Here is a 24,248-nt window from a genome sequence, read left to right on the forward strand (position 1 = left end):
ATACTCGACCTGTCCTGTCGAGGGTCATTTTCTGCCTCGTCGAGGGTCAAATTAGAAAATACCGTGTCATATCTGAAAAATATATTCTTAAGCACTTGAGAGCCCAATCTATGAGGTTTTCCAACAAGCATGAGATGCACAAAAAAGTTTTATCTCTGCTTTATAGCTCAATCGACCTGTGTTTCCAATTTTTTTTTTTTTTGCATAAAAGAACAGTTTTCTTGTATAAAAAGAAATATTAAGGCACGAAACAACGTTGAAGCCTCTCCATTTTTCTTTTAAAAATCACTGATGATATATATAGAAGAACGTGTTACAAGAATGCGCTCGTGCCTAAATGGATATTTAGAAATGCAGATATAAAAAAACTACGAAAACCAGTTACATTACGCGGAGAGCCGTGAAACAAGCGGCCAACTGAGTAAAAAAACGAGAGTAAAACTTTTCCACCCATCAAAATATTTATTGGTTACCTCAAAGCTTGGCCAATTAAGTTCTGAAACAGACAGTTACCGAATTTAACACTCGACGGAGCTAAAAATCCCCTAATGATACTGGCCGTTTAATGGGACACCGGAGAAGGGTTCATAGAAACTGCTTAAAAGAAGAAAACAAAACAGGTAAAGAAGCAGACTTACGCGGGAAAACTACCGAAACTCGGCGATATTCAAATCAGAGAGTCCCAGTTGCGGAGATTAAGGCCCTAGATGGCAGCAAATGGGATTCTTTGAAAAATGTCGAGTTTGTAATACCGAGTAACTTAGTCAGAAATATTTTGATCCTGGTGGTTCATGCGCAGCCCCTTTAAAGTTTCTCTGAACTTCTCTCACTAATTTTAAAGCCTCGATCACAGATTAAGTAAAATTCTAGCAAAAGTCGATGAATAAACAGGAAAAGTTACTTTATTGGCTGTTAGTCTTTCGGCTGCAAGATCGCGAGACTTCAGCTCTCGATTGTTTCCCACGATCACAATATGAAGGGGAGATGATTGCCCGTATCGTCCGTATAGTGCTTTTCACAAAAAATATTACGATCTTTCATTCTCCTCCGGGACAACTCTAATGCCCATGGGCGAGGGGGGTTTGGCGGTGGCGGTGCCTGCCTACCGCAGTACATATTTCTTCTCAAAATTGTCGTTAATGGTGAGTTTGACAATCAACACAAACACACCATTGAAACACAAGCACGGACACTATGACATAGACATTACACTCATCATAAAAATGTCGTTACTTTCAATAAAGACAAAACAAAAATGAGTTAAAATAATAGTGGGTGTGATAACAATATTGTTCTGCATCATTTGCCGCAAAAGTCCGCCAAATATTCCAAATATTAACCCTTTAACAGCAAATTAAAGTCTGGGTACGAAACATAGGGAATTCGAGAGCCAAATTGTTGAAGTTTGCCAATGCTTTAATTGCCGCCCTTCGAGAGGACTCAGCTTAAACGCGCATAACATTATTAACTAGTGATGGGACGTGGATCATCGGTTTTAGATATTTTTCCATCTGAAGCTGCGGTAAATAATTAATTTTGCGAAAACCTCGTGATCGAGCCTTTTCCATAGGTTTAAAAGGTAGATCGAGCAATCGATTCAGCGCATATCACGATACGCCACTGTCGTTAAGAATACACAATTTAGCCTAAAACTTTGACTCCGTGCTCTTGAGAAAATTTTAACATTTTCAGGCATCAACAACTGAAAATCGATAATTTTTATGACGAGGCTGATTTTTTCTCCTCACTGAATAATTTGTAATCCCATCTCAATACACGTGTTGCCTATTCCCGTCACATCAATTGATATTTCTGTTCTCATATCGATATTAATTGTCAATCTTTACAATTATTAGGTCCTCTTGGGTGCACAGTTAAAATTTTCCATTTTTGATGTTACTCTGTGTCAGGGGCGGACTGGCCCTAGATTAAGTATGGGGCGGGCCCCTAGGGGGGTCTGGGGGGCCTCCTAGTAGAAGGGGGGTCCGGGGGCCCTCCCCCGGAAAATTTTGAAAATTAGGCCCTTTTAGAATGAATTTTACGCTATTTTAGACCCTATTCTTTAATATTATTTTTGAAACATTATCCAAAAAGAGACCAGAAATGCAAAACTTAGTATATTTTCTTAAACTGGATGAAAAAATGAGAATCCGTTGTATACTTGGAATTCAACTTTTATTTTCCTCTTCCAACGAAAAATTGTGCCAAAGCTAAATTAGTATACAGAAGATACATAGAATCAAGTAGAATAGTAATAGTGACAGTCTAAAAAGAACACATTCTGAAAAACACAGTTCGGATTTTTTTGTTCGTTTGTTTTTTTTAAATGTACTTTTTAGCCGCCAAAATTGACAACTGTCTTAATTTTTTTTGAACGTTTTATTGGATCCTTTCTTCGCTCTGCTCATAGAAAAATCAGTGCCGTTTACTAGTTAAATGACGCGTAATGAATGAATAAATCGATGGTTAAATTCTGAAAACACGTAACTCGGAATCCGCATCATGAACCCTGAGACTCGTAAGGATGCTCATGTTTTGCGTGTATCCTTATGAGTCTCAGGGTTCATGAGTTAATGATGCGGATTCCGAGATACGTGTTTTCAGAATTTAGCCATCGAAATAAAATAAAAATAAAAATACAAACAAAAAATTGACAAAAATCCCTACTAGGGGCCTCCAAAGTTCAAAATTGCATAGAAATGCGCCCTCGAGGCCTCTCTGAATCAGTACCAAAGGGCCCCCGGCAAAAAGGACCCTTTTGTCGAATCGGCGATAAAGAGCCCGGTGCCTTGAAGGTCCTTAGAGGCGGTATAAAACCGCATCAAGGCCTCTTCAAATCGGCAATAAATGGTCCCTTGGAAACGGCAAAAAAGGACTCCTTCGAATCAGATAAAGGGGCTCTTTTAAGGTCCTTAGAAGCGGCAAAAAAAGGCTCCATCGAGTCTTCTTCGAATCGGCAATAAATGAGTCCTTCAGGGCTCTTCCGAAATGACAAAAAAGGACCCCTTTGGACTTATTCGAATCAGAAAAAAGGGCTCTCAAAATGCAACGCCCTTAGATACGGCATAAATAAGCTCCTTCAGGGCGCTCTCCGAATCGGCAATAAAGTGTCCTGTCCTCTCAGGAGTCTCGGGGCCCTTTCTCGAGGACGAACCGAAAAAGCCCTCGGGTGCTTCTTCGAAACGGCGAAATACGGCCCTTCCAATCGGCCAAAAGGGGCCCCGGAGGGGCCCCTTTTTGGCCGATGAAAGTGGGGCGATCGCCCCATCGCCACCCCGGCCAGTCCGTCCCTGCTCTGTGTTACTCTTTTTGGTGTCAGATCAATCCAAAGAGCTTCGTTGGTCAACAATTTTGGGTTAAATCGACCCAAACCGCATTAACACAAGATTTTGGTTACTTTCAATTACCTACCGTGTAGTTGATCTCCGAATTTTTCGTCACAAAAAAACCTCATTTTCTACATTAATTTTTGAAGCAAAAAACGTGATAAAGTGCTTGGGTGTGTACCTTCTCTAGTGCCTCATTGAAAGCTTCCAATGGATGAAAACACGAGGACTTTTCTGCCGTGCTGAGGAAAAACGCCGTATGAGCCTTCAGGCGTTGCCAAATTTCTTTTGGTAAAATACGAATTTATTGAGAATGTAGGTAGTGAATATTTTTCCAATTTATTGGATGATTATGTTCGCAATTCAATCGAAAATATCTGAAAATTTCAAGGAGGAATACGCATAACTTTCTTCCAAAATAGACGGTTACACTGAAAAAAAATTCTCGGCGTTTTTACCAAGGTCCGTTGGTACCTTTACCATCTCACTTTTTTTACCAATTATTGGTAATTTTTCCAAGACAGACTGGTAAGCTTACCTAAAAATCGGTATTTTTACTGTTTTTTTAGGTAAGAATACCACTTTTATTGGTAATCAATTCCCGGAAACTTTGCCTTTTTATCTCGGTAATTCTACCACAGTCGATAAAAAATATTGGCGTTTTTAGCAAGTTCCAGTAAAATTACCAAGAAAGTGCAATAATTTTACCGAGATTTCTCAGTAAAATTACCAATTCCATAAATGGTAATTTTACCACGAAAAAACAGGGATCAAATAGAACCCTGAATTCTTGGTAATTTTACCCTTTTCTTAGTAAATACACCGAGATTTTTTTTTCAGTGCAATTCAATCGAAAATATCTGAAAATTTCAAGGAAGAACGCATAACTTTCTTCCAAAATAGATAGTTTTCAGGGTAAATTTGGCAACATTCGAATGTTCATACGGCGTTTTAGCCGAGCATGGCAGTCTTGCCCGACGTAAGAAGTTCCGGAACAGAGTTCGCGATTCGTCGAAGTCTCCGGGGCTTTTGCGGTCACCGCGAAAAAGATTAAACTCGGCTACTTGATGACGCGAGCAGCGTGTCTGACAATGGCGAGCATCTACATAATTCCATTCAAAATTTAGCTCCGCGCCCACGCCTCCCTGACCCGCCCCCCCCGCCCCGCGGCGCGCCTTTTCCGGGGGGCGCCGAGCTCCCGTCAAACTTTCCGGCGGGAAAACTCCCGAAAATATTCCTCGCTTTCTGCAACTTTCCGCGCGTGGAGCCTCAACTTCAAAGTCTCACCTGACACGGATCGCTCGAGTCGCGCGAGTTAATACTCTCGAAATCTTGCAAATACGCCGGATCCTCTTTGCTGCTCGGGGAAGTTTCCGCGAGCTCCCGACACCCCCTCCCCCTAAACCCCCCTCGACGCTGAATGCGGAAGGGGCAGTCCAGGGTCCGCTCACGTGTTTTCTCTCGATGACTTTTGAATACTTTTGAATCCTTTAAACTGCTGCCGGCGACGAATGAAGGCGGGGGACCCGAAGGGACGGCCAAAGGGAAATTGGAACGCTTTGTTGCCGAGATGGAGCTCTGGCGTGTGTTAGGGACTTGCGATTTGAGTACTGATTCCTGCCTTCTTACCTGGATCGTTAGCAAAAGTTGAGGACATCCAAATTATCTAACTAGTGCAACTGATCCATTAAATTATAAAGGTACTTAAAAAAGAAAAAATCCTGGACAACCACCTGAGAGATGGGCACAAAGCTGTTTCTCGTCTGAGGACGATTGAAAATTTTGTGCTGTTTTTATTGATTTGACAAGTCCTTTATTTTTAATGATTTTTAATGATTTTCAATACTTCACTGGAAAAAAGAACACATTGGATCTGGAGTCCAGACTCTTGAAAACATTGACAAGAGAAAGGACTCTTGATTCAATCAGATTTAAGCTTAAATCAAAAGGAAATCCGCTCAAATTAAGAGGCTTGGTTTTTTATTTAAGCTTAAATCTGATTGAATCAAGAGTATTTTTTCCTGTCGATGTTTTTAAGAGTCTGGACTCTAGATCCAATGTGTTTTTTTCCAGTGTTGTGCTCGATACTGGATGACCTGACAGACAGGGCTATGCCCCAGTAGTTCGTAGAAGACGAAGAAACGGAAGTAAAAACTCACAAAAAATTACAAAATTCGTATTTTATTGGAATAAATAAGACAACTTTCTTCGTGGATCCATTCGGCTTCCTCCGCAACACGCCAATGGATTCGACGAAGCGGGGGTCCAAACTAGATGAGCCATTCCGTTTTCCCCGACTCCTTCACGACGAAAGACGCGACGCGACGCGACGCGACGCGAACCAATGTGCCTCCGCGGCAGATTCCATAAAAAATGTAAGAGAGTTCGGAACCTCTTGAAATAAGCCTTTAATGTGTGTCTAAGTACGGAGCTCAGAGTAGTCGAGATAGCTGTCCGGCTGAGGCTTGGACCAATCGCGCGACAGCCATTGCGCCGGGAACCACCGCCCCGGATCATTTTTGCGGTGTTGATCAGTGAGCTGATTATTGAAATTGATAGACCTGCGAGATAGAGAGGGAATAAGACTTTCCCATTAGTGGAAGCGGGTGGTTGCAATGGTAAGGACTATTCCTTACCATTGCAACCACTAACTAACGGCACTAACTAACGGCAACCGATAAGAGACCCTACATTTAGTCCATCATTTTCCCCCTTAGTCTACAGGAACCACCCGTTTCATCCGATAGGATCGCTCCTTACTCCCTATGACTTCTTCGTCTATAGCTTTGTCTGACGTTGTACTGATTCCTGTCTTCTTACCAAGCGGGCTGATTATTAAAGCTTATAGACAAAAAGATAGACAAAGAAGACAAAGAGGAAATAAGCGATTCTATTGGTGGAGGCGGGTGGTTGCAATAGACAATGGAGGTAAGTATAATAGACAAACTAACGGCAACCCACAAGGGACCCGATAGTTAGTCCATCATTTTCCCCCGTAGTCTATAAAAACCACCTATTTCAACCGATAGAATCGCTCCTTACTCCCTATGACTTCTTTATCTATCGCTTTGTCTATTAATTTCAATAATCAGCCCGCAGAGGCAGCTTAACTGCTAATAATGTCGCGTAATTTCTTCTGACGCATTATTTTTTTTTCACAGGGACGAAGGAACATCTTTTGAAACTTCATGAAATTCTTTCGGATCATCATTAAAATGTTTTCGAGACTATGCCAAGGGAAAATATTCAGTTTTTTGTTTGCGAAAAACAGTACATTATGAGGGAAAACTAATAAGACAATAAGTGAGAGAGTTGAGCTAATTGTGGTTAAATACTATTGGACTTCATTTTACAAGAGGAAAGATTTTATTTATAGCGTATTATCCATTAATGCATGTATCGCATTAAAAAGCTGACGTAACAATAATTAAACCACGTTTTGCTGCGAGGAACTACTTTTTCTTGCTCTTTTCAAAAACAAACTGAGTACCCTGCGTAGACAGGTTATTTATGGACGAGCCATTACCAGTAGTTCCTAATTGAGAAATGAAGTCCAAATGATCTAACGCGTTGCTTTCCTACCCAGAGCAAAGGCGAAGATGCTACGCACGATTTAGATTAGCGCCTTCAGTCTTTCCCGATACCGCACGCTCTGCCGCAGAGTTAGTTTAGTTGCGTGACCTAACCGAACCCAACTTGGGTCAGCACTAGTGACCGCATTTAAAGAATAAACGCTAATCTCTCACGTCTAAGTCGATTCTTGGAATGTTCAATAAACAACGTAATGCATTCAGCGTAAGCTGTGTAATATTATGAAGCAGAAAAACGTTTTAAGTTCCTTCTTACAAAATGTGGTCTATTTATTCTAGTGCTTTGAAAGCTTTTAAAACTGAACTGCATCGAACAGAAATATGCGTTCTTCATTGCAAAGTAAAGTTCAAAAGTTAATTCTAAAATGACTCAAAAAATAGCGGTTCCTACTTGCAAAATTTAGTTTATATTATGGATGGTTCTGGACCTCATTTAAAGGCAAGTTTTGAACAGTGGGTCTGATAATCGTTCCATTCACATTCGCATTGAGAATGGAAAAATTTAAGTTTTTCTTGGTTCTAATTTCTTGCTATATCTGCAATCAGATTCGCGTGCATTGGATAGGATTTGAGAAGTTACTTTTTCCTCTTCAAACACCTTGGATCGGAATAAATCAATGTTATTGGATGGTTAGTATGCACATACGGTGGTGGTGACATTATGTCTGGAATGGTTCATTCGATAGACTCACAAAATATCGTGAAGTGTTGATGATTGGTTTACCCTCACTTAAATGAAAGTTGGCAGCCATTAAATTGATACTAAATCTCTTATTTCACCAGCGTGATTCACCATCGAAATTCGCTTTTTATCACTGAGTATTCTTATAAATGGGACTTTGAAGACGAAACAAAAGAAGTAAGGAAGTTGGACCCGAAATGTACGGTGACTGTGAAGGTTTCAGCTCGTCAGGCAAAGTCAGTTCGCGTCAAGGCGAAAGTGAGATGGAGAGATTTAAAGTCATTGAAATATCCCTAGAGAGTCGTTGAGACCGCGAGAATACTTTTTTCCGGGAACTTCGGTATTTTTCACCCGACAATCGTGAGACACACTCAAACATACACACACAGAGGCAATAAACGTCGCGTCGCCTGTAGGAGAAAATGCCCTTATTGGTCGCTGAACTCTACTTTAAACGCCCATTTGTTAAACTTATTACCACTTTCAAACGAGACCAAGGAAGTTTAAGACTTTTGCAACGGAGAAACAGCGATGCTGAGAATGGGTACTCTCTCCTGTGCGCCGTTAAGAAAAATTCAAAATAGCTCTATAATATTAGAACAAGTCACAAAATTAACAAACATAAACTGCGTTTAAAAAAAAAAGGAAATGAGTAGAAGGAGTTTTGGAGGATGCGAAGAATGTTTCTGTTATTTCCTGGGCAATTAACTTATTTATGGGCGATATGAATAATCATAAAGAACATTTTTAAAATCTGAATGGACTCAAATTATTACTATATTAACCTCTATTAATGCTCGAATTTTATTAAATGAATCAAATGCAAATATACTAAATCAACAGGAAATGAAAGTTTTTTTAAGGCAGATACAATCATTTTCTGACTCAGATGTATAATGACAAATCTACCATATTTATTTGAGCGTAAATATTGGGTTGATTTTAGAGTTTTCACCCTGAAATTAATTTTACATCTCATCCATTCATTTCTGAGGAATAGGTCAAACCTTCCTTTTAAAAGTTACTCCATCTTTGCTTGATAAAACTCATGAGTAAGATTCTCACAATCAACTCTAAATTTTTAGAACAATATGTTCGACTTATTTATTATTTTAAAAGTTCATAAGTACGGTATGCATTAACGACCTGGCCATTTTAGAGAATTTCTGGTGAGTTTTCAGACTATCCAATTAGCGGAAATGGGTACGAGAAATTGAGTTGCATTGGAGGAAAAATGATACCTATTATACGAAATCTGAAGTCACCTCGAAAAGTTGTTGAATCTCAGTAAATAAGAACATCTCATTTCTGGGTTTGGATTTATTCTTTTAATTCATAACCTAAAGCATTCCGAGGCAGCTAGCCTTACAGATTTGTGCGCGTATAAGTTTGAGAGTGATTTTAGCTCAATAACCTTTAAACGTCCAGCTCCTTCTATGATTTCACATATTTTTAATTTTTACCAGAGGTGTTAAATGTCTAAAACGTCGACGCAACTTAAAGTTAACGTACTCTACTAAACCAGAAATTTTTCTTTTAAAAAAATCAAAACTGTGTAAAATATTAGGTAAAAAAGGACACAACTTTTTGGTAAAAGAGAAACAAACTTCTGGAAAATCCTTAAAAAAAAATTCTCCGCTTTCAACATTTCAGAAACATTAAAGCAGCTGGCTCATAAGAAAAAGATGAATGATAAAGTGACGAAAACGAGGGTTCTCTGAGATTTTTAAATAATTGAAAATTCTTTCAACTGATCGGTGCAAGATTTCGTCGTAATTTGTAAATAAAGTCGTCTGTTCAAAGTTGCCGACAGCCCGTCAATGTCAAGCACTCGTGATTCTCTTAGAGAGGAAAAATGTGCGAAGAAAGTCCGGCCACAAGGAAAAGTTTCTTCCCTCCACTCCCACCCCTTTCAGTGGCCGAGTGCGATCTTCACATATTTTGTTGCACGACGTCCTCAGCAGTCCGGCATGCAGTTTGCCAAACTCAGTGAAAATTACGTATTTTCTTGCGGATACACTGGATTGCATTTTGCAAAAAAGAAACCAAGACCATTTCAAGGCCGCTAAGATTGTGCACCTTTGTTTACATTGCAAATAAAAACTGATCATATGAAGAAGTTTTATCTTTATCCCCAATCAGGACCGATGACCACATGGCGGCAAATTTTGCAATTTTCTTAAATGTAGATATAAAAAAAAAGTCGGATCCAGAAAAAAAATTACAAACGCGAAAAGGCGACAAAATCTCTCATTTCCTGAGAGTATAGTAATTTCTAATTTTGTCGTCTTTCGGTAATACTGGAGACTGGAGACAGCACCCTTAATTAGTCGAGTTAAGACAGAAACCAAACACGCAATTTGGCCTGGAGCTTAGCGCAGAGAGCAATGATGACGGGGATTTGAGATGAAAAGGAGAAGTCCTCGGTGTGGTGGTCGACATGTAACACATATTAGCGCCCACAAGACTGCATGAATACTTCACGCATTGCGTCAAACACAGTACGGTCAACAGCAGTCGGCGCGGCGTGAAACGCACAGTGCCTACAAGAGTGTGTGAATACTTCACGCATTGCGCCAAACACTGCGGTCAGCGAGACAAGGCGGCGGAAGTTAAAATTATTAAACTACATTTATGTTTGTTCTATCATAATTTTCTTGTTCATTTCTTATAAATGGACGGCTTTTTCCACACAAAGATAGGTTTACGGAACTTAACTTTCGCGCAAAGTTACGTGAACTTTTGCAAGTAATGATGACAGGGCTTTCGCTTGATTTCAGTAATCATATTACAAAGTATGCAAGTTGTACAATCTCTCCAACATTGGAGTGATCTTGGTTCCGTTTTGCAAAATACAATCCAACTGTTCAACTGTATAGGTATTTGCAACTTAGTGTGAATGTCGATTTACTTAAAATGAAATTTAGCTTTCATTTCAATCAGCAATCCTCGAGCAGGTATCCTTAATTGGACGTATTTCTATCAAACGGAACTATGTGTATTATGACGTGAGCCGTGTTATGCATATATTCTTATGGGTCTCAGGGCTCATGTCTGAATGCACATAGTTCCGTTTGATAGAAATACGTCCAATTAATGAGGAAAATTTAATGTTCTGCATGTATCATATGTAAGTTCACGAATATGACAGATTCTTACAGCAAATAAGCACTTTTTCGGTTACACTGTACTATGACCAATGACGTGGCTTGAATGATCGATTATCGATATTTCCCCATTTGAATCCGTGGTAAAGAATCAATTATTAAGGTGTTCGCTGCGAACACCCTGTTAATCGATCCTATTCTATAGTTTAAATGACAGATCAATCGATATATCGCAAAGCACGCCACGTCATTGATTATGACGTTGAAAATGGAACCTGTGACACTACACAGTTCCCTATAGTGTGAAGTTGCCCATAAAAATGAGGGAGATAAATCAATGTTTGCTGAGATGAAGTGATCGAGACAGTGACGCAGCTTCGAGCAGAACGCAGCTTTCGGTTTAATTTGAATTTTCGTACGGATCTCTGCGGAGGGGGATGCATTTTTAACACGGCGTAAACAGCCACGAGGCTCAACTTCGGCTTCCCGGTGTTGTTGAGTTTTAATTAAAACGAGGGGGGCTCTTTTTCATAACTGCCAGAACTTAAAGTTATGCAGTATTAATTGCTCGCCCATTTCTTTTCATAAGATGCTCCGGTAATGAACAGCGATGCCGAAAACTTCCACGAGCCTCATACTCATTCGGCGGTAAAATACGGAGTTAACAGAAAATACTTATCAAAATTTTAAACGCAAGGCTTCCAGGTAACTCCGCTTCTTCCGCAAAATACGAAACTTTCCGCGGTGAACATCGCACCATTCACTGATCATCGGGAAAACTTTGACCTATGCTAAAATTATACTTGTACATTTTGACATCGTAGCTCGTAGTATCATGCGGTTTTTCCAGATTCAACGAAATAAGCATTCGACACTGTTTTAATTGGACTACATTTTGCAGTTAGGAACTATGAATTGGACGTATTTCTGCCAAACAGAACTAAGCACCAATTTAAGTTCCTTTTGAGGAATTTAGAGTACCGGAGATCGCGCTCTGTCAGACGGAACTAAGTGCCATGGAAAAGCATTGCGAGTACAGGAACGAATGAGCCCGACGCCCGGTTCCGCCGCCAATCCAAGCCCCCTTCTACCTTCCTGCCCCGATGGCGCTTAGTTCCATTTGACAAAAATACGTCCAATTGTGCCTCAGTTTAAAGCCATCGTATGTGCCACTAGTTTCTCTATCCAGATAAGTGCTTTTACAGATGGGTCGGAAGTTATAGTTCCAAATTGCAAAATGAAGTCCAATTAGAGTACCTAGTACCTGCGTAGGTATGATTACAACCGTAGACTATGGTCATCCCTATCTCTTTATTGCAGGCAAGTTTTGCCGCTTTTTAATTTGTCTATACGATTTTAACGGCCGTTAACAAACGGTTCTATTAGTCGATAGGCTTCAAAAATGTATGCCAACCATTTTACGAAAAATTATACTTCAGATGCACCTTTACCAACCCTCTCTGGATCCACCCAATTTACAGTATTCTTTGAATTATTGTGTTAGTGGAAACTTAAAATATCCCTGAAGTTTTTCTTTCATTAGATAATTGAATCGGGCGACTTGTTTAACAGACCAAAGATGCTGGAAAATATATGAAATTAAAAATCCTTGAATAGCATTTCGGATACAATCCATCATCAGAAGATACAACGAGTATTACTCCCAATAGAGAAATGCGACCATGGTGATAAGGCACAAATGGGTACTACAAAGCGCTTTGGACAGATTAGATCTCAACGATTTACCTAGTGAGCACCAATCGTCCGTTTGGCGAGTCCTGAAAAAAAGGATCAGGTTGACGGGAAAATGCGGATTCACTGCACAGGCGATCTATTCTATGCGACGCGAAGAGTATACGCTCATATTATACGAATAGATAATCGATTCTATTTGATGTTCTTTCTACGCCTAGTAGTTTTTCTCAATCGCAATGCGCAAGGCTGTGAAAAGGAGTAGCACCTCAGAATTTATTATGCTTTAATTTGAATAAATGAACTGTACTTCAGTCGATGAATAATTTTTCTCTTGTATACCTCGTGTATGTAGAGAAAAAGTGTACTTGCAAAAAAATGCAATTGCAGTGTCTTGAGGAGAAAAAGTAACAAGTTGGATTTTGCAATCGCTAGCGATAGCAATATTCGTCATGGGAACGTTAGCTTCTGGGATATGAAAATGTTAAGGTACAGTTCGTTTGTAGTATCTTCTGAATTGAAGGGGCTATGTAATTTTGTGTTGACATCTCTTTTTTAACATTTTTAATTATTTTCTTTGCATACAAGAAAGCTGTTATGTACCAATTATTTATTTTCGTTGGATTATATATGGTTTTCGGAAGTTAACGCATTTAAGTTTCAGGTTCGCTTTTTCGGCGTAAAGTATACGTAAGGTGTCCCAAAAGCACCGGGACTTGTTCTGTAACTTCGAAAGTAAGATAGATACAGACATGATCTTGATCTCATTTTAAAGATCAACTCAATACCTATCGATTAAAACCAAGATCAGCTCAATCGGATAAAAATTGACCGAGTTATGGCAATTTGAAATCAGCGAGGAAAGTTTACGCCTACGGTTTTTAAGGAAGATTCTCATCGCCGTAAATCGAAAAGTCGGCCGATAAAGTGATGCTTATTGTGTTTTTTTTATTTTCGAGGTGTCATTTATCAACATTTTGTACCATCAAACACAACAGTTGACAGTGCGTATTATTGCAAAGTACTAAAGGAGTTGAGAATGCACATTTCCCGGAAACGGTCGGACTTGAAAGCTTCGTGGGTACTCCATCAAGACAATGCGCGGCCTCACACATCGAGCTTAACACGTGAATTTATGAGTAAAAATGGAGTTGAAACAATCCCTCATCCCCCTAATAGCGCTGACTTGGCTCCATGTGATTTTTGGATGTTTCCCACGCTTAAAAAGGAGCTTCGCGGAAGAAGATTCGTATTGAAGACCGAAATCCAGAATGCAATTCAAAACTTCTTCAACTCCATCCCAGAGGAAGAATTCAGGAAAACAATGTTGGATAAGTGGCAAGAGCGCATGAAAAAGTGCATCCGGTTTGATGGACGGTACTTTGAAAAGCAAAAGGAAATTATGGAAGATTCGGAGGAAAGTGGATACGAATATTAACTTTTTGAATCCTGGTAAGCGAAAAATCTTCCTAAAAACCGTAGGGGTAAACTTTCCTCACTAATTTCAAATTGTCATAACTCGGTCAATTTTTATTCGATTGAGCTGATCTTGGTTTTAATCGATAGGTATTGAGTTGATCTTTAAAATGAGACCAAAATCATGTCTGCATCTATCTTACTTTTGAAGTTACAGAACCAGTCCCGGTACTTTTGGGACACCCTACGTATGATATTTTTACTCTACACATATGCCCGAATACGCATCATAAGGGACCTATGTGCTTCCTAAGTTGCCAAGTATTAATTATTGTTAGATTATTGGTCTAAAACATTCAATACAACCAGTAAAAATTAGCTGTCCCCTACGAGATTCGAACCCCCGCTCCCACAAAAAGTGACACTCTCCCAGGGTCGAACGGTGTTGTAGTTATCTGAGCTATCTCGCCGCTCGGATTATGGAGGAGAAAAAGAGAACAGTTAAGTGATCTCGGACGCTGAGCGGGGCTTCACAAAAGACGTCCTTGAGATTTCAACGGTTCGGCCACTGGCGTGGTAAGAGAAAACGGATCAAGCCCATTACCGTGTGAGACATTGTTTACCTATGCTGTCATGTGTCACAAGGTTCATGTCAGAATGCATTTGCGATCGCGGCAGTAAACTGAGGCAATATTTCTGTATTCATGGATTAAATCCATCAATCGAGTTCTGATTTTGGCTCATATATCCGTAACGGGTCCTCCAGAACAATTTTCCACCTTGTACGATGGTTATTATTTCTTTATATCTATGTTTAAAATTTGAGGTGGGATAATGGCGGCTTCTTAAGAGCACCGAGGTAGGCGATCTTTTGCACCAACGAACAGAAAACTGATGGCGAAAAATAACCAATCGGAACCTCCCAAAAAAAAGAATTTGCCTAAAAACGGAACTTCGTGGTTCTGCGCAGATTTACCAGTCAGACACGACATCTTAAGGTGGAAAAAAACTCGCTGAAAGCGAATTTTAGCAATCAACACAACTTGACGTAGAGACATGATTGGCTAAAAAATACAACGGTTTTTGATACATCGGAAAATCAACCAAAAATCGGAGACTGGGCGAAACGCTCAAGGTCGCAGAGGTATAGGGAATCCCATAGCGAAAGCAACGGAACGATTCTAATATCATGGGGAACTCCGTTCCCATGACAATATGAATGCAAAGCACGGTTGTCACTAACTGGTCGTGCGAGCCATCTTTGCTGAGCACACGGATTCCAACCCATAAAACCCTCGTGAGGAAAAATGATGACATATGCTGCCGTGCTAAGGAAAAACGCCGTATGAACCTTCAGACGTTGCTAAATTTCCTTTGATAAAACACGAATTTCTTAGTAAATTTATGAATATTTTTCTGCCAATTTTTCGGATAATTTTGTTCGCAATTTCACCTAAAGTTCCTAAAAATTTCAAGGAAAAATATTCGCAACTTTCCTAAAAATTAAATGTTTTATCAGAAGAAATGTGGCAACTCTCGAATGTTCATAATGCGTTTTTCCTTAGCATGGCAGTATGGGCCGTCGCTCTTAATTACGTAACGCTGCAACAGGGGGGGGGGGGGAGCGAGGCGTAACGTAACGAGTTTGAATGCTTTTTCTTCGAGTTTATGCAGAATTTTTCGTCGTTTTCAAAAGTTTTGAAGAATCTCGAAAATATTCTCTGCAATACTTTCACTCTTCCTCACTAAATAGAAACGCAGAACCGTTCAGTAAATGTAAGGTGATATTTACATTATTTTTCATCGAAATGGGGGAGTGCCTGGACAAGCGTTACGTATTATCTTGGGAGAGGTCCAGCATAGCGTTACGGAGCGTTCCAGGGGTTTGGTTTCAAAATATCGCAAATTTAGCGTTACGTATTTTACGGACGGCCCCATCCAGGCAGAGGAATCTTCGGGAATGCTGCTACGTCGAGTTGTAAAAGTTCATTTTGCATACTCCTCAAAATGAAGGCAAAGGACTTTCTGGAGAATTGAGCCTCCCTTTGAGCGGGTCGACAAAAACAGATACTCTGTGTTAAAAATAGTCATCACGGACTTCAAAGATTCAAAATTGTTCAAAATGCGTGCTTCAATTTCTTCAAAAACTCACTACGATTTCGCCGCGGGTAATTTCTCGGAGAGAAATGGAGATTAAAGGTTTGCCATTCTTAGTTTCCGAGTTTTGTTGCAATTTTTCAAGTTTTTTGATTTTGATGACTTTGAACGAACGTGTATTCATATGAAGGAATTTTTCTTTTCGTTTGGTAGAGAAACCAGAGACAACAGCTATATACAAAGCAAAGACTAATGATAGCTAACGGAAAATACCGCCTACCTGCAAACTGATGATTTCGCAGAACGAAGAGGAAACTTGGCCATTTTTGCAATTGTAGGGTTAGATTAGCAATTATTTCATAAATTACAGCATCATTGCAGTGCTCCAGCATAGAACTGAAAAGAAATTCAAATCATCAGCTTGCGTATTTCATACACTGTAAAATGGACCACATTAAGCAGAGAGGAACGTGGATGGAAGGAACAAGGAATGGGGCAATTTAATGTTTTCCATGAAAACGATTCTGCGGATTTTTGTGCAAAACTCAATGAATTTTCAGCTTAGTGCGAAGCAAACTCCTCAGAATTTTCAAGTGAATTCGCACATATGATCTCTTGTAAAAAATTAAATTGTCCGGTTAAATTTTGAAATAGCTGACGAGGCATGGTTCTTTTCTACTAAACGCGGTCCAATGTGGCAAAGTCGCTGACTCATTTTTACCAAATTGGACGTATTTCTGCCAAACGGAACTACGTACCTTATGACATGAGCCCTGAGACCCATAAGGATATATGCATAATAGGGCTCACGTCATAATACACATAATTCCGTTTGACAGAAATACGTCCAATTGTTACTTAGGCAGTATTGTTAGTTAGCCCTTGAGAGCGTTGTCGCGGAAACTCTTGGAAGAAAAAGAGTTGTCAATGTGGCAACGGAGAGATTAGATATCTTCGGATGGTATCACCATTGCTGCTGTAGACACATCTGGGCTGAAAGCTTGCCAACTGAACCGGAGATAAATTACCTTCGGAGTACGACGTGGCGGACAGCAAAACACGGGCTAAAAAGGAGTCACTGAATACCTCTGCACATTGCAGTTAGCCTCGTGGCGGCTCCTAAGCCATCCTCTATTTTTAATGCTTCACTAATTAAAGTGGTAAAAGCAAGATATCCTGTTTACTTCTCGGGCTGGCTTTGCCACCAAATTGATGAAGAAATTGACGATATTACTAAAGAAACTGGTGAAATGACTGCTTGGAAGGGAACAAAATGATGATTTTTATTTAGAAACAAGTTTTATAAACAGCCGTAGTGGTTTGGCAATGAGAAAGTTGAAAATAAGAGAATCGCAGAACACGTCAAAAGCACAGACTTATTGTGCTCTAAGAGTTACACCAGTATCAGACTAGATCCATAAATCTGCAGAATTTGCTGGGTTTTATTTTTGAGAAACTGGATAGAACCATTGAATTCCATTTAGGAGAATGCAGAAATGTAAGTTGCATCTTACTCGAGAAGTAGCAACATATAGTTCCAATACGTTCAAATTTTCATCTAAAAGATTTCAATCGTACTCAAACTAAGTTTTGCATTAAAATTTCATTTCATGCTATTTCCTTGCAAAAAATACTATACCAACTCGTTTTTTGGATGCAAGGATGATTATCCGTCAAAAACACGAAAACCGAAATTTTGACCCATTTCGTGGTATACTCGGTTGGATTTTAGGATAAGCATTATGTTAACAAGTTTGTGTTATCTGACTACTTAGACGAACAATAAACATTTTGACTCAGTTTAGAAGCATACGTGGCAAGGGTTTCTCTATGCAGACAGATAATTTTATGGACGAGCCATGAAAAGCAGTTCCTAATTGCAAAATGAAGTTAAAATAATCTAAAGCGTTGATTTTCTACCCAGAGCAGAGGTAAAGATGCTACGCGCGATCTAGATTAGCGCCTTCAGTCTTTCCCGATACCGCACGCATTGCCGCAGAGTTAGTTTAGTTGCGTAACCTAACCAAACCCAACTCAGGTCAACACTGAACGCTAATCTCTCCATCCTGAGTTGATTCTCGGAACTTCCAATATAAAACCGAGGGAGGATATTATGAAGGATTACACACTTTACTATGATTTAATGAGACGCTACGGAAGGGTGCACCACGAAGCGCTCCGTATTGCAAAACGTAGACCATCTTTTTCGTAAATTAAAAGCTTTAAGAAAAGTCTCACGAAATCAGATCGCGGTGACCCTCGGAAAAAATGCATTTCTGACCGGCGAAGGATATCCTGAGAGGCGAATTAAAATAAAGGGACCCCACGAACAATGTTTGATCGCTCGAAAGTGTCACAGAGGGAGGGAGGGTCCGGATCCTGAGCCGCGCGCACGTTGCCGGTTCGACATGGAAAGAGGGTGGGAGTGAACGGTCGAGGATTCCGCGGAATATTTCGCCCGGTCGAACAACGCGTTTACAAGCTGATTGGAGTGTAAAAATGTGGAAGTGCATTAAAATAATTACATCCCCGACGCGAGACGAATGCAGCGGCCAAGGAACCGCCACTGGGGCACTTGGGGGGAGCTCGGGGAGTAGAGGGGGGGGGGGGGTCGAAGCCTCCGCGTCATTACGCATTCCCGTCACCTTCAATAATCCACGAGGAATTTCCTTTAATATGTCCCCGGCGAGCGGGACGATGAGTTCTCAGAAATGTATAAGTATCTTTAATTAAAACTTTTTGCTTTTCCTCTCCCTCCTCTCCTCCGGGCAGTGACATCTTATCATCCGCGGATATGATGAATAGTGGTCGCGCTCCCACCGCCGCTTGTCGTTCCCGGGCGGGGTGACTAGCACTTTCCGCCGACGTCGGGAAAAACGCCGTATCAACATTAACACCTTGCCAAATCACCATTGATTATTTTTTTCTTTTCACTTTTTTTTTCAAAAAAAAAAAATGAGCGTGGTCAGTAATTTCTCGAGTGCCTATTGGATGTATTTCATGCCAAAAGAAACTATGTGCATAGGGGTTGCATGTAGCATAGTTCCTTTTAGCATAAAAACGTCCTATTTAGGGAAAGTACGGATATGTCGGTAATTTTGAGGTTAGGTGATGGAACTCTTAAGGCCCAAAAAGGCAGCCAATCAGTGGTGTGGCGTGAATGATCGATTATCGACATTTCACCATTTGAAGCTATGGTAAAGAATCGATGACAAGGTGTTCGCTGCGAACACCCTGTTTATGGATCCTTTTCCATAGGTTTGAATGACGGATCAATCGATAAATCGCAAAGCACGCCACGCCGCCATGCCACTGCAGCCAATCTGTTCTTCACTGTTCACTTCCAATCTTCGCCATTCTGATCAATCCAAGCTTCCATTTTATGGCACTTTTGGTTCTGTTGCGCATCGTGTAAAAACGTGATTTTTAACTTAAACTTTAGCAAATCTAGCTAAGGGGTCGTCCCTAAAATACGTAACGCACTTTCCGGAATTCTTGACCCCCCTCCCCCCCCTCTTGAAACGCTTACATGGCGTATGTCCCAATCCTTCAACACGAAAAAATAAAATGGCGCGACGCTCGCCTCGGCACCCCCCCCCCCCCCTAGAGCGTTACGTAATTTAGGGACAGCCCCCGATGCAATTTTCATTTCAACGCACTATGGGCCAAACCGATCGGTTAGGATGATGGGTTCGATCGAACTGCTTGCACCTCCGTCTCTCCCCACTTGAGACATGAGCTAGGGCGATATCTGTATCAACTGCAGGCATCGGCACTTCTCCCCTCCGAGGCAAAACTAACTTGAATAAGCCGGAAATTCCGCTTCCTTTGGAGTCGTTTAATCAAACTTTCACAAGTTATGATCGGATCGGATGCCGCAGCCAGCCGGTAATAAATGCTACGAAATGAACTACGAACTGCAAAGCAGGCGCAGGCGGCAATCGCATTCGCCACACCGCTGCCGCCTTGAACGAGTACACCCCGTTATACTGCCGTGCTAAGGAAAAACGCCGTATGAACCTTCAGACGTTGCCAAATTTCCTTCGATAAAATGTTTATTTTTAAGGAAAGTTATATGAATATTTTTCCTTTAAATTTTCAGAATCTTTGGGTGAAATTGCGAACAAAATTATCTGAAAAATTGGGAGGAAAATATTCATAAGTTTACCAGGAAATTGACGTTTTATGAAAGGAAATTTGGCAACGCCTGAAGGTTCGTACGGCGTTTTTCCTTAGCACGGCAGTATAACTCATAAGGCCCATTGATGGGACCGTCAATCCGGCAACGCCCGGACAACATCTGAGCCCTGCTATGCTGGAGCTCATTTATTTCATTTGCTATTTCCATATTTACTCATTTTCCGCGTATCGCGTTGCGCCGCGCGATGGGGGGGGAGGGTCCAAGGCCGGGGAGGGGGAGGGGGCACTAGGGGCACCGCGCTGCCTTTAATTTTTATCACAGGAGGCAACGGAGCGGCCTTTAAAACTATTATAGAATGACCGCTGCCGCAGGAGATCAATTGGACTGCATTTTGCAATTTGGAACTATGAATTCTGGCTCATCTGAAAAAACACTTATGTGCATAGGGAAACTAATGGCACATAAGTTTTTTTAAACCGGGCCGCAATTTATAGTTCCAAATTGCAAAATGCAGTCCAATTGAGCCGCATTGAGCAGAAAGGAACCAAGCCACATCTTAACTGGGCAATTTAAGTCTTTACGAGAGAGCGTTTGAGCGAATTTATTTGAAAATTTTAAGGAATTTACTTCGTTCTGTGCCGAAGATTCTCTGGATCCATTCAAGATCATTATCTTTGCAACCTTTAAACATGTAATCTTCATGAGGGGTTGTGATACGATGAGGGAAAATCAAAGACGATGAAACGGTAACCAATTGGGCATAGATTTAACGTGTCTTGCCTCTCTCCATTAAAGTCTCTACTTTATCTTGATGAATAAAGCTTTTACATCTATAAAATAGACGAAAAAGGACACATGTGTCGCAGGGCCGGATTTACCTGCTTGTCGCCCATACGCCACCTGTATTTTGCCGCCCCCTTCTCATTCGTTTTGAAACATCGATAAAGACCATCAAGTGCACGTGCCGGAGAGGGAGAGGTACATAGTACATACGACGCGTTAACTCGTGTCGGACACATTTTTTGCGAAAGCCGTGTCAACACTACCAGCAAAAGTTCAAGGAACTTTGCGCGAGAATTGAGTTCCGTAAAGGCCTTCCATTAGTAAGAAATGAGCGTAAAAATTATGCAAGAACAAACATAAATGGGGTTTAATAATTTCAACTTCGGCCGCCACGCGCGCCGCGCTGACCGCTCTGTGTTTGGCGCAATGCGTGAAGTATTCCTACAGTCTTGTAGGCGCTATGCGTTTCACGCCGACAGCTGCTGACCGCACTGTGTTTGACGCAATGCGTGAAGTATTCATTCCGTCTGGTAGGCGCTAATATGTGTTACATGCCAACCGCCGCAGCGAGGGCTACTCCTTTTCGTCTCAAGTCTTCGTCATCATTGCTCTCTGCGCCGCGCCGCTCCAGGCCGAATTGCGTGTTTGGTTTCTCTCTTAACTCGACTAATTAAAAGTCCTGTCTCTTGTATCACCGAAAGACGACGAAATTAGAAATTTCTACACTCTCAGGAAATGAGAGATTTTGTCCCATTTTCTCGTTTGTAACTTTTTTTCTGAATCCGATTTTTTTCTATACCTATATTTAAAAAAATTGCAAAATTTGCCGCCAAGGGCCGCGGCCCATATGGTCACCCCCTAAATCCGGCCCTGATGTGTCGATGAATGAATAAAGAAGAGAGCGAATTAGAGGGAACAATTAAAGTCCTTTAACCTCGGATAATCCGCATCATTCGGATAATATAGCTGATGAGATTTGATTGCGCATCAAAACGGTGAGATTCATAAGCCCCGGCATAGTATGCACAATTACCGCAGGGGAAACTGATACCTAATACAGTTAACTGAGCGTTTTAAAATGAAATCAAGACGAAATTGATATTCTTAAGCCGTATTCATTGTTGCCAATTATACACTGACAATGACCGGCTTTTTACCACCTGAACTGAGCTTTTATCGACGCTGTACCTATCATAATTCGTTAAACTGAAAGATCTTCTCAAAAATTTTACGCTGTTAACCCTTAACATATTTTATTTCATATCTGGATAATTTAATTTGATTTAAATCATTTTATTACATTTAAAGATTTGGTTATTTAAAAATCTCCCCAATTTAACAAACAAAACTTAGACTCCTTACAACATACAACAAACTTAATTAGCTTGGGTTGTAAAGTTCTAAAGGGTCTTCTTTTCTTTTGATTTAAGACGTACCTAAAAAGCTCTTTCATACATTATGCCATGACAGCATTAAAGGCCTTATAGCATCAGCGCCACTTGGGAAAAATTTAAAATACATGAATAAAATATATTTTAACGTCTCGGTAAAACTGTATTTTTACTGGACAAGGACGACATTTTTAGTGTGGCGCAGTTGATCAGGGTGAGTCAAATATTCGAATAGGTCTGACACACACAGAAGATACAGACGTATAAATAGATTTTGAGAGTAAAATTAAGGTAAAAAAAGAAGAGAAAACCTAGAAATTCATAAATATGAAAGAGCAAGTAGTGAACAATTTTAGGGTAAATTAGACCGTGTCTAGCGGCTACGAGCCAGGCCACATCAGCTATTGCCAAATTCAACCGAGCAATTTAATTATTTACAACACACAAGAGAACGTTTGTGCGGATTTCTTTGAAAGTTTTTAGGAATTTGCAGCATACTATGCCGAAAGTTCACTAAAATTGGCAATAAAAACAGCACCACCGTTTTTATGTGAAAAAATTGAATTGCCCGATTGAATTTGGCGATTGCTGATGTGGCTTCGTTCCTTTCTGCTTAACGCGGTCCGATCAGCATTTGCTTTAGAAAAATACACATGTTTTAGTGATGTAATAGTTCACCTATACTTGCGAGAAAAAAAAACTCTTTACACGCGATAAAACATGAAGTAGGTCGATTGGAAATAAATGTAGGTGAGTGAACCAAGAGTACTTACTGAGAAAAAAATTGGACTCGGATATAAAAGCTGAAAATTCTAAATTTTTAAAAGATTTTCATCCCCAAGGCAATTTTAGCGATGGGATTCGACATCTTTCGCAGACTTCACGTTGCGGGGATGTAGCGACGTGGCAACGTGTTTTGGAAATGAAGTCCTAGGGTGGAATGCCCATAAATTCCGGTGGATCGGAAATAAGAGCACTTCTAACCCACTTCTTCGCGCAGGTGATAGGCTCCGGAAATTAAATTACTGTTTCCGCCTTTGCATTTTGTTATTCCTGCGGCGACGGAATCTGAATGATTTGATGTGGCGGCGAGACGGAGAATTGACAATATTGTTACCTTTTACTCCCTCATTTTTTCCTCTCTCTGGTGGCGTTAAACGATAAAAATCAATGACTAAGAATATGAAAGTAGGCGCGCAACTTCAGGGGGAATTTCAACGCACGGTCAGCTCGGTTATTCCTTATCACTTTTAAAATTGAAATTTTCTAAAAATAGTATCTAGATCCTCTTCATGGAGTTTTACAATCAGACTCTACTGCACATTAACGTTTTTGCCTTTAAAATTTTCCAAAATGTCTGAAAATTACGAATGTGACAATCATAGGCAGAATGGGTCAGTTGCACTGGTCACAGAATTGTGTTTCAATGCTTGATTCTTGTAGACTAGCTAGATATATTAAAATCCGTCCAAACCGCAACTCTCTGCATTCAATATGAACCGAGATATCGCCCCTTGAAAAGTTGGATTTTTGACGTCATCCACGGCGGTAGTGACTCCCTTGGTTTCTTCCACCTTCCTTTCATCCGTGTTTCACGTAGAGTAACCAATGCTAATGTGTGTCTCCCTGACTGATAAAACCCAGGTGGAAGAAACCAAGGGTGTCACTACCGTGGTGCACGGAAAAAAAAAACTTCATGCGTGGGACCCGAAGTTGAGGTCATATGGATCTCTGAAGTTTTGGGATATCACTTATCTAAAAACTTGAGGTTCACCTGCCGAAGTTCGGGTCAGACATCTGAAGTATTTCGATATATACCAAAGGGTTCGGATCACACATCTGAAGTACTCTGGTGCATACCGAAGTGCCTCGATGTCTGACCCGAACTTCGGGAGCTCGCCCTCAAGTTTTCGGATGCGTGATCAGAAAACTTCAGAGATCCATATGACCTCAACTTCGGGTCCCATGCACGAAGTTATTTTCTCCGTGTGGATGTCGTAAAAAACCCGACTTTTCAAAGGGC

General features: G+C 40.6%; 2 protein-coding genes across 3 annotated transcripts in view; one reads left to right on the forward strand and one right to left on the reverse strand.

The window, feature by feature from the left end:
- LOC109033638 (zwei Ig domain protein zig-8) overlaps positions 1-24,248 on the reverse strand; it is a 460,442-nt gene that overhangs the window by 361,629 nt on the left and 74,565 nt on the right. Inside the window, exon 3 of one of the 2 annotated variants that reach the window (XM_072296753.1) lies at positions 16,191-16,306. The exons of the other annotated variant lie outside the window; for it this stretch is intronic. The gene's annotated coding sequence lies outside the window, so the exon portion shown is untranslated. The remainder of the gene's footprint in view (positions 1-16,190; positions 16,307-24,248) is intronic. 2 annotated transcript variants of the gene reach the window in all.
- Positions 1-24,248, forward strand: part of LOC109033637 (uncharacterized) — a 60,783-nt gene that overhangs the window by 11,933 nt on the left and 24,602 nt on the right. The window lies entirely within an intron of this gene.

The sequence above is a fragment of the Bemisia tabaci genome, chromosome 2 (assembly GCF_918797505.1).
Source record: "Bemisia tabaci chromosome 2, PGI_BMITA_v3".
In the NCBI taxonomy this organism is placed as follows: domain Eukaryota; kingdom Metazoa; phylum Arthropoda; class Insecta; order Hemiptera; family Aleyrodidae; genus Bemisia; species Bemisia tabaci.